The sequence below is a fragment of the Ceratina calcarata genome, unplaced genomic scaffold, assembly GCF_001652005.2.
Source record: "Ceratina calcarata isolate Rehan_Ccalc_2016 unplaced genomic scaffold, ASM165200v1 scaffold39.2, whole genome shotgun sequence".
In the NCBI taxonomy this organism is placed as follows: domain Eukaryota; kingdom Metazoa; phylum Arthropoda; class Insecta; order Hymenoptera; family Apidae; genus Ceratina; species Ceratina calcarata.
The window spans coordinates 396,401-413,004 of NW_017162322.1; the positions used below are offsets into that span (position 1 = coordinate 396,401).

General features: G+C 42.8%; 1 protein-coding gene across 3 annotated transcripts in view; it reads right to left on the reverse strand.

Annotated features, from left to right (window-relative positions):
• The window catches only part of LOC108626216 (uncharacterized), a 196,589-nt gene extending 187,076 nt beyond the window's left edge, over positions 1-9,513 (reverse strand). The window contains exons 1-2 of one of the 3 annotated variants that reach the window (XM_018026779.2): positions 8,865-9,513; positions 6,560-6,820 (exon numbers count right to left, since the gene is read on the reverse strand). The gene's annotated coding sequence lies outside the window, so the exon portion shown is untranslated. The remainder of the gene's footprint in view (positions 1-6,559; positions 6,821-8,864) is intronic. The other 2 variants (XM_018026783.2, XM_018026782.2) reach the window with 2 other exon arrangements.
• Between the last annotated feature and the right edge of the window lie 7,091 nt (positions 9,514-16,604).

The following is a 16,604-nucleotide window of genomic DNA, read 5'->3' on the forward strand; positions in this document are numbered from 1 at the left end:
GGGGGGGGGGGGGAACTCGGTAAATCGCGAATTCGCGCGATTTATTCCGCTAACGATCGGTTCTTGTTAAAGCGTTGAGCCAACCTGATTTTACTTTGAAACTTCTCCATCATTTTCCGACGGCTGTATAAATACTCGACTCCGTGTGTGTTCGAAAACTCTGGGAATTTCGTGTCAAATACCCGACACCCGTTTTGTGTTTCTTAGATTCGTAGAATAGTTTCGTTATTGAACATTACGTGTCAACTCAGTTTTCGACGTACTCCGAGACTCCAAGTACAGTACACGTGACGTTAAACTCGAATAAATACGAAATACGTCAATTACAGCAATTGGTTCGGTACAAATTAATTGTGAAATTATTATTTATTTTATTCATCGTCAATTTGTCCGACGCAGAACAACGGAGGAATGAAACGTGCACTTTCGATAAATAAAATAAAATCGTATTTCGGCTCGTCCTTTGATATTCGCGGAACTACGGTTTTACCGTCTGCTTATGCACGGGTTATACCACTGGCCGCGTGGCTGATATTCTACAGCAGGACAAGACCCGTTTCGGAGTGAATCAAATTTATAGCGCGATAAGCGAATAGTTCGTCGGAGAAGCGAACTGTCATGCTGCCGGGTGTCGAACTGCAGCAGGTATCGAGGTGCAAAATATGCAGACGGTGCTATCCGTTTTGTAACTCATGCCCAGCGAGCAGAACAGCACGAGAAGATATTCGACTTACTGGTCCATCAAACTTTATTTCAATCAGAGTCGTATACGACTTTTACGACTCTAAAATTAATAAATGGCGCGAGCGAATATTTCTATCCGTCCATTTGTAAAACGTTATTCTGAGAAATTCAATGGACCGCAATATTTTACGCAAGACGACGAGACGCGGGCCTACCGTTTCCCAAATTTATGGCCGTTATCGAATGCCGGTACAATGCGGATGCGCAATTTCTCACACGACTAACGAAACAATAACGGCTGATAAAAATGATCAATTTAGAAGTGCTCGTTTTATTGAGAGTTGAATTGATTTCGACGGCCGTACCAGTGTATAAAATTCTATCTGGAACGAAGGCTAGAGCGAAAATAGTGATCTCGGTAGGAATTTTCTGCTTACGACTCGACGTAAATTCTGTACGCAGCGGTAAGAAGATTCTTCACGAACTTCGATCCGCTCTCGCATTCTCTCTGGAATCGACTAAATAGATTTAAATACTTTTCGAACTTGTCGCGAATGCGAGAAGCTAATCGACCGTGAGAATTAAGTATTCTCCTTCCATAGAGGACGGCGCGCACGGATGGTACGAGGGGAGACGAGAGCACACCCACGCCTGACATTCCCAGTTGCCCAGAAATGTGTCTACGACGTGCAATGGCCACGGTACAACATACCGTGCCGGCTGCGGTCATTTTGAGTACGCTGGGTTAGCCAGGAATGTTAATAGAAAATACTCGGTGTCTCCGGGCCTTTAATTATGAGGCGTGAATGAAGATCGTGAGCTCAGGAACCATGCGATAAGTATCCGCTATCTACGATAACTACCGACCAAAAATAAAAGGAAAATCTGTGGAAACCGATAAAAGCCGACGCAAATGAGTATCGAGATCGAACACGCATAGAAAAGGGGAAAAACGGTGAAAACTGGGATGCAAGACAAAGGAACAGAGTCTTCCTTTTTGCTCGACTCGATTTTTGAAACGATTTCCGGGTACCCGAGTTCAGGTGGCTCGTAACGCTTAAACCCGCGATTAAAATGCATTGCGTAAAATCGAGTATAGAGCCCTACGTCTACCTCGTCCCAGCGACGAGGCCCACGCGAGCCTGCTATCACTCCGGGCACGGATTTGATGAACGGTACGCGGTGCTTAAATAACTGATGATACAGTTAAGGAAAAGGAGTGGAGATAAATGCGAGCCGCGGCTTCAACCGGGATTTGAACGAGCCAGTTAAGATTAGAAGCGGGCAACGTCGGGCGGCGTGTTCGAGTTAGAACAGTGAGAAATGATGCCCCGGGCCTCGTAATCTCCACGCTGATTCCGGATTAAAAATGTAACACGTCTCCGATCTAATTTTTTCATACGAGCATCACGCAGAATTCGTTAAATTTGATAAAAGCATTAAACAATTTTAGACCGACTATTTTTCTCCGCGCCACTCGATAAAATATCAGGACCGAGCCAGGTCTCCCTGGTAATGAAAACGAATTTTTTATACCCGCTCGCTTCGCGTACACGGCCAGCTGAGTTTTCATGCGACAAAGTAGCTTTAAAAATTGCGCACACCGAGAGGATAAAACCCGGAATACGTAGGAATCTGCATAATCTTCAAACGTAACAGACAAATGAAGACAATCTGTGTATAGATCAACGACGCAGCAGCTTCCTTCACAATTCTTTCTGGCCCTTGTATCGAAACAGGAATTTCCTATGTTATTATGAAATTTAGAAGTTCTGGCGATAGGAAACGATATTAAGTTTTCTCCTAATTGTGTATTTTAATTAATGCACCGAATTATTTAAATTGCACGTCTTCATCGGAAGTGGTCGTTTCGCAAATTGGATATTGTTTTTTAGTGACGGCTGACAGTTCCGGGATGCACGATCTATCTCGGCCTCAGGAGGGTCATTAATAACCGGCCGCTTAACAATTTCGATCATCGGTGCTTGTAATAATCTTGTTCAACGCTTAATGCCGCGTCAAAACGATCATCATAAGGGGATTAAAATTTTACGTGCCCATAATTCACGTCCACCGACTAGCCGCGTTACGCGGAAGGGGAATTTATTGCCTCGCAGTTGAAAATCTTCGATGTCCAATTAAATGAGCGATATATGGACGCGTGCTTTTCAGTTAATCCATCACCGTTGCGTCGCCGCAAAAAGTTAAAAATTAATGCGACTGGAATACCGGTGCGATTAAGTCTCTCCTGCTAAATTGATGGAAATTTTAAACCGGATCTGCGGACTCTCGCAATTATCTTTTAAATTAAAACCGGGGAAATAAAGCAGTCGAGCGCGAGCTCTCTTTCCTCCTCAGGAGAGGCCAAGAGAATTTCGGTTGTATAGGCATTATTGCGATCGTAAATCATCGGCAAACAATAGCGCGCGGTAAGAAAAAGCATCGCCGGCCGCAATATCACCCCCAGTCCCTTCAATCACTGACAAAAAACCACGGAACGACGGCGCGGGGTCACTGCAATTTCCCTACGCTTTTTTTCTCCCCTTCTTATTGACCTATCTCACGGTAGAATTCTCCTCGATTATCCTCGACTTTTGCCCACCGTTGTGTTATGCGGGATATGTCTGTAATGTCGCTCGTAACTTGGAAATGGTAAGAGGGCTCTGGAGCCCTATTTTTCGTGGTGCCAGGAACTCCTCTGGGTTTTGGGATCATTCTCCCTACCTCTTCCCCAATCTCTCTTTATCCTCATCTCCTACCTCACCGTTCTCCCACCCACGCCCCTTTGCCTACCGCGGCCGCCATGCTTTTCTATATTTTCCTCTATCTTTATCTCTTTGCGCGTACGCTTCACCCGTCCCTCATTTACTCCCGCTCCTCCATGTTTATTTCCCGACTGTTTTTACCTCTCCGCATTTCTGCGTTTAACATTTTTCTTGCGTACGATACGTAATATCAGCACCTTTTAATCTACCCGTAATTGATGTTCGAAACGGAACAAACATCGAGAAAAAATTATACAGACGTCTCTCTTTAAGGAACAGTAGTAAACACGTTTATAATTGTAGGGTATAAAAATGCCGGGGGAACGATGAAAGAAACAGAACAGGTATTATCAAAAAGTGTACTCGTTGAACGAACATTCGCGCAAGAATGCAGGCAATAATTTAACCGCGGAAGCACGCGTAAGTCGCGGTATAAATATTTAAACGCGCCGAGCGTTGCCTTCTTCCTTTTTCGCGATATTACGCGCCGCAGCGGGGAAACGATGGTGGAACGGCGGCAATGACACATCATTATATTCGCAGGTGAAACACGAAATTATGTAGGAACCGGTGGATATTTGCAAGCGCTATGCCACCGCGTGTACACAGGCGCGGGGGCCCGGGGCTTGCATACAAAGCAATACAATGGATCATTTCAATCCAAACGTATCGCTTTTTGCAGCCGTGGGGCGTCGAAACGAGAAACACCATTTGGCAATTTTGCCGCCGAGCTAGTCCTGAAAGATGACTACCTACTACGTACACGGCGTATATCTATACCACCGCTTTCAGGTTTATCCAAGCACGAGCTTTCACGAAAGCTTTTTTCAAAGTAAACCGTAACGGGAAAAAGAGAGATGCGCACACGTCGACGAGGAAGTCGCGATGCACGGATACAAAAGGCGAACGATGCTCCGTAATAACGGAGAACAATCAGACCAGGAAAACATTCTAACATCCCCTTTCGGTTCCCCGCGACTCGTCAAAAAGTAGCAACGATATTCTCGGTATTTTAACGAGAGATTTTTTCATCAAATCGTCAGCCATAACAATTCTCATGCACGGAGATACTTCTTCTATCCATTACGAATTGGAATTCATTGAAATATGAAAAATTGTGTGGAGCCTAATTGGAAAAGTTTGGTCGTAGAATCGTTCGAACGATTTTATGGTATAACCACGCATGAGGAACTCTGACGTTCCCTGAAACCATGCGTGAAGCAAACTGGGCCGAAATACACGCGAACAACATTTATTTGCGAGATTATTTATCCTGCCCTGATAATTAATGTTCCCCCTATAATAAATTGCCAGTCAGTGTATTCGACGCGAGGAACGGAAAATAAAAATCGATAAGTTCCCGATAATGGTATAAAGGTTGCGTCAGTTAATTTTGATTTTGATTAATGATTCCAGACGAAAAGAAACACGCATCCTTATAAACAGTTGAATAAGGCATTCAGGGAAAACCCGAATGGTAATGACGATTGTTAAATTGTTGATAAAAGACAGCAGGAAAATTCTCATCAATCATCCAGCGTTACCCATTAAGATTTCGCCACTGCGCTAATAGTTCCTAATTATATTCGGAAATTGTATACGGGCCGGGGAAATCAAAGTATTTCCCCCGCCCGCTTCAGCTGGCAACGTAAAATACAAGTTCTGCTAATGACAAAACCGATACAAGCAACGTCCGCACACGCATATACCTAATGAGCGTCATAAAGTCGGTACTACACCATCGGGCAATAGTGTGTAATTAGTAAATGGACGTCTAGCCTTCGAGGCTGAGCTTTCGTAAATAAATAAACGATTTCAACTAGAGAGCTTGTTAAACTATCCAAATATTTTTCTCGGAACGATGTTTCATTTATTAAAAATATTCCTCGTTGATTACTTGAAAAATATTACAACACATATTTGAGGATTCATCGAGGTGTAAAAAAGATTTTTATTCAACTGACGAACGTTTGTAGAGGATATGGGAAAGTACACGTTATACGGTTAGACTCTCTCTCTCTGACGAATAAACCGTAGAATTTTTTCCCCGAGAACTCTATTTTTTTTAGAGAAATGAAGATAAATAAGTTCTATTCAATCTCCCAAGACCCGTAGCTTCGACCAGTCTGTTTTACGTTTATAGTAGTTAATTCATGTAATGCTGCACAAGCTCTATAGTTGTAATTCACCGTAATATTACAAGACTTAATCAATATTCTACTATCTCGCGCGATCGAGATGGAAAACGGGAAACACTTATCGCTACAGTATCAACACGCCTTGTGTACAGAATTTACTGCATCGATCGCGTTCGCTCGACAGTACTATCAATTATTCAATACTAATTACAAGTTCATCTTGTTACCATAAACGTTAGACAACAAGTTTATGTTAAAAAATAACACTGAACTGAGCAAACTTAGGATCTCAATTAAATTCCTGAATAACATAATAATATGCGACTAAATACATTTAGAAGAAATAAAGATAAGTGTTTTCTTAATCAAATATAAAAATTCAAGGAACACGTTCACCATTTTTACGTTTAAAATCAGTACATTAGAAGTGTAGAACAGTTGACAAAATAATGTGAGAACCATTGACCATTGGTATAACTCACCCTTACTTAACGCGGTATTAGAAATGACGTCGTTGATCGATAAAATATGTCGAATTTACAATCTAAATACGAAGTAGGAGTGATTTCAATGCATGGACGAATATACAGTCGGTGAACCTTGATATTAGCGAGATTACCTCTGGGCAATAAGATTTCATTGAATAAAGCTTCATTTAATTTCAGATACGTTATAAAATGTTGACAGAAAAATGTATAAACGATCGACCTTCGATTTAATAAACTACCTTTTATACGAGACTCAATTGATATTACTTTGACCTCGTAAGTACAAGGTCACACGTATCTATAAGATTAAAAAACATATATTTATAAGCATTATATTAACTGCATGAATAACTAATTAATATGCATTTCCGCGTTAAGCAAGGGTTGCTTCCACCAGATTTCTCGACGCTTCAAAAATAGATTAACATTTCCATCGGACGGACAACCTTTTTATCAATCTTTTTATATCGTTTCATCAACATACCTCTGTGTATCAGACAAACTGGGTGCCGGCGGTGGGTGCAGGTACAGGCCTCTGGCTGCGTGCACTTTACCCCAGGTCGTATCGGCTCACTTTCACACTTCAAATAAGTCACTTCCCGTAATACGTACTTCGACGCGTGATCCCGCCGCGGCGCGTGCCAGCGTCGTAATGAGCTTCGGTCGCGACCTCCGTGCACCGGCGAAAGTCGAAACCCCCACCCCAGCTGCCAGGAATTTCGAGCCCCGCGAGAGCGTCGAGCACCTGCTCGGCGAAAACAAAAAATTTTTTTTGTTTACTGTTAAATTTTTTTTACTTTACGAGTAGAATATTGTTTTGAAGAAATCTGATTGTAACGCGTACCATAATATTATAATTATTTTGATGACATTGCACGTATTTTGCATACATTATGGATTAATAATTAATTTTAGAATGTAATTAAACGGTGATTGAAGTATCTATTGGGTGATAGGAAACTATATACGATTGTTATTTATTCGAACTAGTTAAGTCTTGATCACGTCCGTGTAATTGAATCAATAAAAGCAATAAATGTCTGATGGATTTTATTATAAAATTATATCTCCATTTATCATATTTAATTGTATAACTTACGCGAATCGATAACCGACGAGACAAACTATTTATTAAAGTAATATATACTGAATCTGTTGAAACTCGTTGCAGTCTGTTCGGCAACAGCATTTATGTACATATCTAGTATAACGAAGTCGTACACGTTTGAATGGAATATTCCCGGAATATTTGTTATAGATTAATAAGCGATTAATCTAATATCGCGTATCCGCAGCGGACGCATAAATTTCGAGTACTAGTCAGCTTAATATATTCACGTATGATGGTAGATATCAATGTTTTCATTTCATCGTCGAATCAGTTACTAACGAACGACGTAAAACGTGAGCATAATTAAAACGTTAAGTACGACTCATGACGTTCTTACGTTTTGCGCAAATATGAAGATATTTCATTCAATTCTCAGCCTGTCATGAAACATTTGGATACGTATGAAAAAAGGGCAACCCTGAAGCAAGAGGAAACTGAATTACTATGACGGATACAGCTTCGACAGTGAAACGCTTTGTGCCTTCTAAAAATACCTCGCCGGTGGTTGCAGCTTCATTTCAGGATAGGAACGCTGGTCGAAAATAAAAGAGTGAAAAAAAAAATGAAAACTACGCAGCACGGAAACAACGAGGGAATCGAACGTTTTGGTGAACAGAACCGGGAAACTGCGCGGGGAGAACCAACGGGATGAGTGAACATGAAATCATTTTCATTGCAATTAATAAAAGAAAATAAATATCTGCGTGTGCCTGAACCGTAATTATTTTCCTTCGATTTCGAATTGTGATCCAGAGCCAAACTTTTTAATCCCACATTTGCAAAAAACGCTGTCCACCGTCAGGATTTATCACCGGACATATTCCGTTTCATTTATCCGTTATTAATGCAGGCAAAATACATTCTCGCTGGACACCGTTAATCGCATCGAACGTACATAAAACACATTTTCCTATCTTCGTTTGAGGAAAAAAATTGTTACAGTGATTTTGAAACGGAGGTTCGTTCGAGAATTGCGATAGGTCAGAACAGGAGGTATGTAAATTACTGGGAAAATATTTATTACCGTTGCAGGATCAGTTAACGTGCAACGAAACTCGTACGATCGTCACGAAAACGCGGCCTTGTTTAGCGGCGCGATTAATATACAGGCCGCGTGTATTCATTTAAATATCATTTGCGCAGGACACGAGTGCTCGCGGTCATTAGTGGTCGAAGGATTTAATTGCACTTGTTCGCTCCTCCGAGGAATTAATCCAATGTTAATCGTGTTTTTCACTCGGGAACGCGATTCTTAGGATTTGCGACCAAATTGCTGGTCCATTATTTCAATTGTTCCGTGTCTAAAAGCGATAGTGCTGAAATCGAATGACAAATGGAACACAAGTATCCGAGCGAAATGACTGGCTTAATGCAACTACAATTAAAAATGTTTCACGGCTCAATGTTTCCCTGGACACAATGACGTAGATATAATTTTTAATATTCAACAACATAAGTTCGAGATAAAATAATTGCTGTCAGAATTAATGGAACGGTCGTTTGATCATACCGTATGGAAACGTTGAATCGTCTAGAAAGCTGTGGTAACGTGGAACAACCGCGTGACGTTAAAAGAACGAGTAAAACGGTGTTAAACGCTGATCCAATTTAATGAATCGCGACCCAGAGCCACGCGATGCGCACGTAAGTAAGCGTGTCTACTCATGAAATTACTCACCGAACAATGGTGGCCGAGGAATATCGGAGCTGAGTATCAAAGCCGGCGATCCATCCACGGCGAGCCGCAGAGAGACTCTTTCGGGATTCAAGTGAGTGGAGAGACGAAAGGGCGGAAAATTGGAAAGAGGTACGCTCGAGCTTTCTGTTTTTCTCCGCTATGATACTCTTCCCTTTTGACCACCGTGACGACGAGTCACCGAAGTTCGCACGCACAGGTGCGAAGAAAAGGGTTGACTCAGAAGAGCCGCGCGCAAAGCGACCCGGAAAAGGGACAGAGAATCCCCAACGACTTTTCGAAACGGATGGAAACCACTGTTTCTTACTTTTCTTATATAACCGATTGATCACGCTCTGACGATTCTCTCAGTGTCCTCGTAGCACTTTGATCGCGGAGGTTCTTTACACCTGACGTTTGAATTCTAAAGAACACCCGACCCTTCACAGGAATTTGACCCGGAGGACCTCGGGACTTTGATTCATGAGATGGAAAACACGATGTTCAATAAGGAATTTCGGATGTCCTGCAAGGACTGTTAAACAACGTCGGTTGTTGTAATGCGACGTGTCGAAGGGGAAGAATCGGCGCGAAGTCACTGCGATGCGAGGACGTCGCGACGACTGGCGGACGCAGACTGGCTCGAACGCCGTCGTACCTCCGTTTTCACAGCGCGCCGCGACGCTCGACGTCCCGACGCGTCTCCGTCGAGGGCGCTCACGGTCGTGCCGCGCCACGTCGTACCGTTTCGTTTCGTTTTCCCGTGGCTTTCCACCCTCCACCCGCTTTTTCTTCCGATTCTTCGACGCGCACGGTCTGTCCGACGCTCCTCCGCGAACCGGAACTGCATACCTCCGCTCCCCGTCCGCGATATCTTCGCCGAGAGAAGGATGCCACGCTGTTGGACAGCGAAACAAGGATAGAAAAATGAACAAAGAAACGCAACAGTTGCGAATCTAACGGTAGCACGGCTGGAGGAAGTTCCTTTTTTTATGCTCGACTTCCTCTTTCAATGTTGCAACGAGCAGTGAGATGATCTCTAAATTTTTTGGTAGAAACGAACAGTCGATACATTAGAATTTTCTAAACTATACTTTAACGGATAAGCGAACGGAAACGTTGGGATATTATTTCTTAACTGAACAGAGAAGAAGCTGGCGGCTGGACTACTGACAGAATAATTTAGAAAAAGTGCTGCGAAGCTACCCTTTTCAAGGGAGGAAGAAGCGGCATTGCACGGAGAAAGGAAATACAAACGCACTGACACGAAACCGGTACAGAGGTAAACGAGAGATGAATACAACGGTTATGAATCTTTTAGATGTTACAAGTACAGCGAGGAATTTGTTAGATTGCTTCAGAGAGCAAACGAAACTTTCGCAACGTTTTAATGGTAAACTCCATAGTACACCGGGAGCCCGTGCGCGATCGATTTTTAATTGAATGGGGAAAGCGCGAAAAACCGAAGCCAATAATTGAACAGAGGATACGTCAGAATCCAGCGTTTCTGCAGCCTTTTAATTTCCTTCTCTGCAATTCCTGTCATTCGCCGTGAAACCACATGGGAAACAATTGTTTCGTCGATAACGTCAGTGTCAAACGGCGTTGACGTCGCGACGCTGCACGGTCCTTGGCCACCCGGCCCCCTGCGTTAAAGGGATGAAAGACAAAGCGGAGGGTGTTTGGTTTCCCTCCGTATGGAAATATAAACGGCGTACACAAAAGGGACGAATCCGCGCAACAGTTGTTCGTCGAGATTCTCTAAAACCGATTCCGATTGACGGGAACCATAAATACATATAATAAGTGCTAACGTTGTTTAAACGTAACAATGGAAAATTAACGGGCACGGAATGCATATCCGATTTTTGCGCAGACGAGGTACGATGTAGCCCGGGCGAAACAATGAATTATTAAATAATACGCGAAGCTTTAGTTAAACTCACGATATTTCGCCCGGAACGCTCGCGATTAATGCGAATATCAACAACCGTTATTAAATATTTATGACGACGCAGTGATACCACATACTAAATATTTTCGGATCGCATTAACATTCCTCCGGGCGCGGGGATCGAGAAATTTATCGCAATACACAAAACGATTCGCAGGTTATACCGTTATGCACCCCGCCTGTTTACAGGCCATCTGAGTTATCCAACACCCCATATACAATTATTACAGATTGCGCAGAAACGTATGGACCACTGTAAACACGTTTAATTCCTCCTTTTCAGTGATGGAACAATTTTAGATAAGAATCGATCCATCTATACTATTTTTACACAATTATTTTTAAAATACGTTTCTGGTCCTACTTTCCTCATTTTATTGCTGTAAACTATTCATGATTTATAGACATACTTGATTGAACTCTAATTAATTTTAAATACTTATCGAGGCTCTCCGATAGACAATAAATGAACCGATGCTCGTACCGCGAATTGAACGCGGCGTTATTACATTTAGCGTCGTTTAAGAAGAACAACATCCCTGCACAGCAGTTCTCGAGTAATTTTTCTTGGCGCCGCGGCATGGCGATGAGACAAGTAAAAAGAGCGTGTGCGGGGGATCGCGCGGATGCAACAGTTGCCGGTATGACGCCTCTCACCCTCTCTTTATCGTCGTGTGCGTGTCGTCGTGCCCGTCAACTATACACAACCGAGCCACCGTGACAGAGCACGTAAACGCGGTGCAAGCTACAGGCTCCGCATCAGGATGCCACCGGAAAGAGGGTGGCGCGGCTGTCCACGGCTTTATGCTCCTCTTGGGAATTTCTCTCCTACGCCGAACCCCTCGCTCAGACATTCAGACCATCCCTCTCTCTCTCTCTTTCTCCCATAGCGTTAAGCCACTTCTCTACCCGCGTTCGCAAAAAGCCAGAAGAATCGTTTTTTGTTACATAAATTGCTCATTTAATGTATGGGATTTCAAATACTTACTAGAACGTAAACGTGAGCAGTCGAGCCACTCGTGATTCGAAAATGAAATTTCTCGTTAAAGAAGCTGATACCAATTGCAATTTTAGACCGTTTAAAGGGTGAACCCCAATGAAGACGCAGATTTATATCGTTAAACGTCCATAGGAAAGTTCCCTGACTATAATTATTATTGTTGCCACGCTGCCCGGATATAAGCGTCGGGTTGGTGGATGCCCGGTGTCGGACAGCCGACTTGACTTCAGCTATCTAGATTAACGGGCAACGCCAGGGATTGAGAAGGGAATCGGCTTTCAGCAGACCGCGACTGTAATTAATGTCTACCATTGTAGAAAGATCGACCGTGTGAAGACTTGCAACGTACAATATCGACGTTTGAATTAAATTTAGATGATATCGAGAGGAGAGAGAGAAAATTAAAATAAAATCAACTGACATCGATAAGATGATTATTACGAAACGCGAGCGAGGAAATGAAATCAGTTCCGATGATGGAAACGCCTGACCGATCGTTGGGTCTCTCAAGAGGCTGTCGGATAAAATCTACACGGGGATTATCTGAAAAAATAACCCGAGTGAAACGGGCCGGATGCATCGTCCCAAGAGCACGATTTGTAAATGAGTCGTACTCGTTAATGCAACGTAATACATTGAGCGGAAAACGCGAATTGCACCTGCGGGCACGATGTGCGCTCGCCCGCCTCGACAAAGAAGAGTCAATTAGACACACGTAGTACACGGGCGTGGTGTGAGGGACACACAGGTTTTCCAAGTTGGCGTAATCAACTGATTGTGCGAAAGCTGCTTACATGGAGACGCGAGGACCGATCAATATACATAAAGGGGAAACCCGCGTGTAAGAGTAATGAGCGCCTTTGTTCTCACTCTCTGCCGAGTGTTTCAAATAATTAGGAAGTTAGGATACGCCCGTGGCGTGCGATTTGCAAACGGTGGTCTGCTCGCTGTACCATTAGGAACTGTGTATCGGCTGTTGCTTCGTATTTCCCTTCGTTGTTTTCTTCGAATTCGTATGACGCGACTGTAATTTCAATTCATACTTGTATTGTATACCAACGATAGTTAGTATTTAAGTTACTATACCAACGATGATTAGTATTTAAGTTAAAGATAATTTTTATCTTCGATACCTTTGACATATCCGATTATATTCGATACTTGACATAATCGGCTGAATTATTTCTTAATGTCCGTGATAGATTAGAAATGATGAAATTAACGTTTCACTGAAACCGAGGGGGTTATTGAACGTGTCCTGGCATGCCATTCTATTTATTATGGAATTTCATGTTCGGATAATCGATTGCAATTCGAGTGTCGGTGCTCCACCCGACGACATTCGAATATTTGTGCTTGTGCGCGCTGGACAGTGGATATCTACTAATGATAATGGCTCCAAATGAAATAACTGCGGCCACCTTAAGGCGTTTTTCTGATGAACTTCAAATATCATGAATACGCAATACTATAGGAAATTAAGCAATCTTAACGCTCACCATGGTAGAAAATGACAGAATGAATCGCTTTTAAGAGTGTTTCGAATGTAAATGACTGTGGCATTTTTATTTCACACCTATAATCCTTAATTAAATAATCAAGTCTGAAGATGCGAAGCTGAGATTGGGAAACACCCCCTGTTAGATTACCCAAATGATTCTGCGCGATGATGCGTGTATCAACTGAATGTCTAGACCGGTGAGACAGTCAGTGTGCGACAAGGATAACAATGAGGAAAAAGCGGCGCCGAAAAAAACGACAGTGAAGAAACAGTTGCAAAAATGTGTCTTCACACGACGATATCTCTGGAAGCTTATGGACCGACAAACGTTTACCTTTTTCTTTTTTACTGTACCGGAGTAACGGGATACAAGGCCGAACTCCTGATCTCGAGAGTGATAACGATAACAATGATGGAACGTATGTGAGGTGTCTCGTTTTTTGTCCATCGTCGCAAATATGTATTAGTGGAACGTCAGTATGCGTCAAAAAAAGAAATACCACAGACTAGGTGTACGTCACCATCATACCGAGAACGACGGACCGAATGCCAACGCGAGCTTGAACTAAATTCAATTCTTTCATTCCAATCATTAATACAAAATCGATACGCGGTTGGTCGAATAATTGAAATAGAGACGAGAACTGAATAGATTAACGTTTATTAAATGGCATACCACTCGATTATGGAATAGTTCTATGTATAATATCTTTAGATGCTAGCTTCTGACCGCAGAATACACGTTTGGCCGAAGTAGGACGTTTTGGGGATACTTTGCGGAATCCACGATTATCAGGTGGTCAGAACGAAATGTTGGTTCAATGGAACACCTTGAATCGTTAGGTGATACGTACAACGTCAATAGGTAATCTAAATTACCAGGCCCTCCAGATCGGGCCAGGATTACGCGGTCACAGGTATCTATCCGCAGAATATTCACACTAGGCAACCGCAGACTGAAGAATAGAGCTGCTATTCCGCGTAGAAACTACCGCCAATTCCTAACCCAAACTACCGGACTAGCCTGTACGAGCTGGATTACATTACAGCCGCGTGAATAATCCGGCAGGTAGTTACGCGGATGAAAATAGCGTCAGCGCAAACCTGGAAACAATTCAGCGCATCTGCGAAATTTTCGGCCAAGATTTTCCTCCCTTGCAAGCTGTCAGAGCACATGGAAGTATTAATTAACCTTGCTAAGACAGCCGGTTACTCACCCCGAGCTTCTTTCCCAGCGTTTCATCGCGAACGCAAATTTCGGTGGAACCGTTGAAGAGCGAAAGAAAATCGTCAGATTCCCGGAAGGATTGTTATTAATTCACATTACGAGCGCACTACCGCCGGGTCTCAATTTTACGGTCACCGGAACTCTACGAAGTTCCCTGGTGGGTACCGTGCGTTTAAACTACTGTTCGCCGAACTTCATCGCGACTAATTGTTGCGAAGCCGGCGCGGATGGACCCCGAAGTAGCCCATTGGAAATTTGTCAATTGCAGGTACGGATCTCGTACCTCGTACAGATGCCACGCAGATGTTTCTGATAGGTCAAAATTACGGCCTACGGTTGAGGACTAGTCTTCTCTAGTTGCACCATACTTCTTCACGTTTCCTACGTCCCTTTTTCTTTAATCTAACGTCACAAGCACGTGAACTTGTATTTTTCTAATTCGACGAGAGTTTGACCGAATTCATTTCATTGAAGTCTTCAATTCGTAAAAGCGGAAAGAATAAGAGACTGATTTATTTAGGGATCGTTGGAGTAAATATAACGCAGAAGTTATCGGAACAGGTAATGGACCGTTGAACTTCCTCGAAGTCGATTGGTACACGGGACGTTAAAGATGCACAAGCGAAGACTGTTGGCCTCTTTGGCTAAACAAGGCTACGGGTTAGGAGGCTTAAATTTAGCGACAGAGTCTACCTTCTGCCGTTATCAGCGTAAATGAAACCCCCGTGATTTATACATCACGCAATGTCCTAATCGGGATTAGCGAACCTGATTCTGTCAGTAATTTATACTGCGTCTCGCTGACGCTATCAGTTCTTCATATAAAATGGAAGAACGCTATTTTCATAAGCCGTGGAACGTACCATCGAACTCATCTGTCGAAATTTTAGCGACTAGTAATCTCGCGTGTTATCAACAAACTTTAACAAGTTCAACTTTATCGATTAAACTTTGACTCTTTCATCCCGTCCGCCGTGCAATCTGTCTTATTTATGAGTTAAATAAACCGACGCATAAGAGATTCTATTCTCCGCGCATTTTTTAATGCTTCCATAAACGTATGACATTTTATATTTTGCTCTTTACAAGAGCGTTTTTTCATCCAGGCCCAGCCGCTCGAGGACGGGGCCAGCATACTGTCGCGTCTGCCGGGTTAATCAAAATTTTTACGGGCCGCTCCGAAACTCCGCGCAATCAACATTAACCTTTACTGTCAGCTACTAATGCGCTGGGTATTGCGATCCATCAGTGTATGTGGGTGCATTTTATTGAGCTTCTTATAGGTAACCACCCGACGAGTTTAGGTAGGCCTTAAACGTGTTCGCCACGCCCAACTATAATCCCACGCCGTTTAATCTACCATTCCAGTCTGATATCTCCTTCAGTCGCAAATATCCTTTCTTATACCGCGTCTTAAGTCCTCCAGAAAAATGTTCCACTTTCTCTAATAATGAATTAACAAGCTACAAACCACTGTAGTAAAGGACGACAAACATCGGGAAGCACTGGTCGTGATTTATAGCTACGCTCTAATGATAATAAGATTGCCTCGGATAAGAAAGTAACGTATGTTTTTCTGATCAAGAAAATGGAACGTGTATATCAGTTAAACGATTTTTGCGCTCTAAAGTCTCTATCCTCTCGTCAGGGAGGGATCCTGTCGGCAAGTACACACGGTCGTGCCGTATAATACACAGTGTTCTTGCCGGCCTGTAGAATGTACAAGGTTTCGGTTCGTACATCCATCTCCCGTGTCATAAGCAGGCCGGCCCTTCCCTCCCCCGTTTCCTACAGCTAAAACATCGTCGATTTTTCTTGCATAGGTGTTACTTACGCATTTTTGATAAATGGTCGGTTGGCCGAGCAGCTAACCGAGCGACCCGATACGAGTACTTTTATAGTACAGCTTAAGGAATAGAAAAATTATTAAGAATTCCAGAAAGAGAAAGTAACATTGTCGTTCCGTTAAAAAAATTCGATGCTCAATATTTAAGGATGTATTGGCTATACAGTCAATCCCACAAGTTCATATACCTTAACAAATTAAAATTTGTTATATT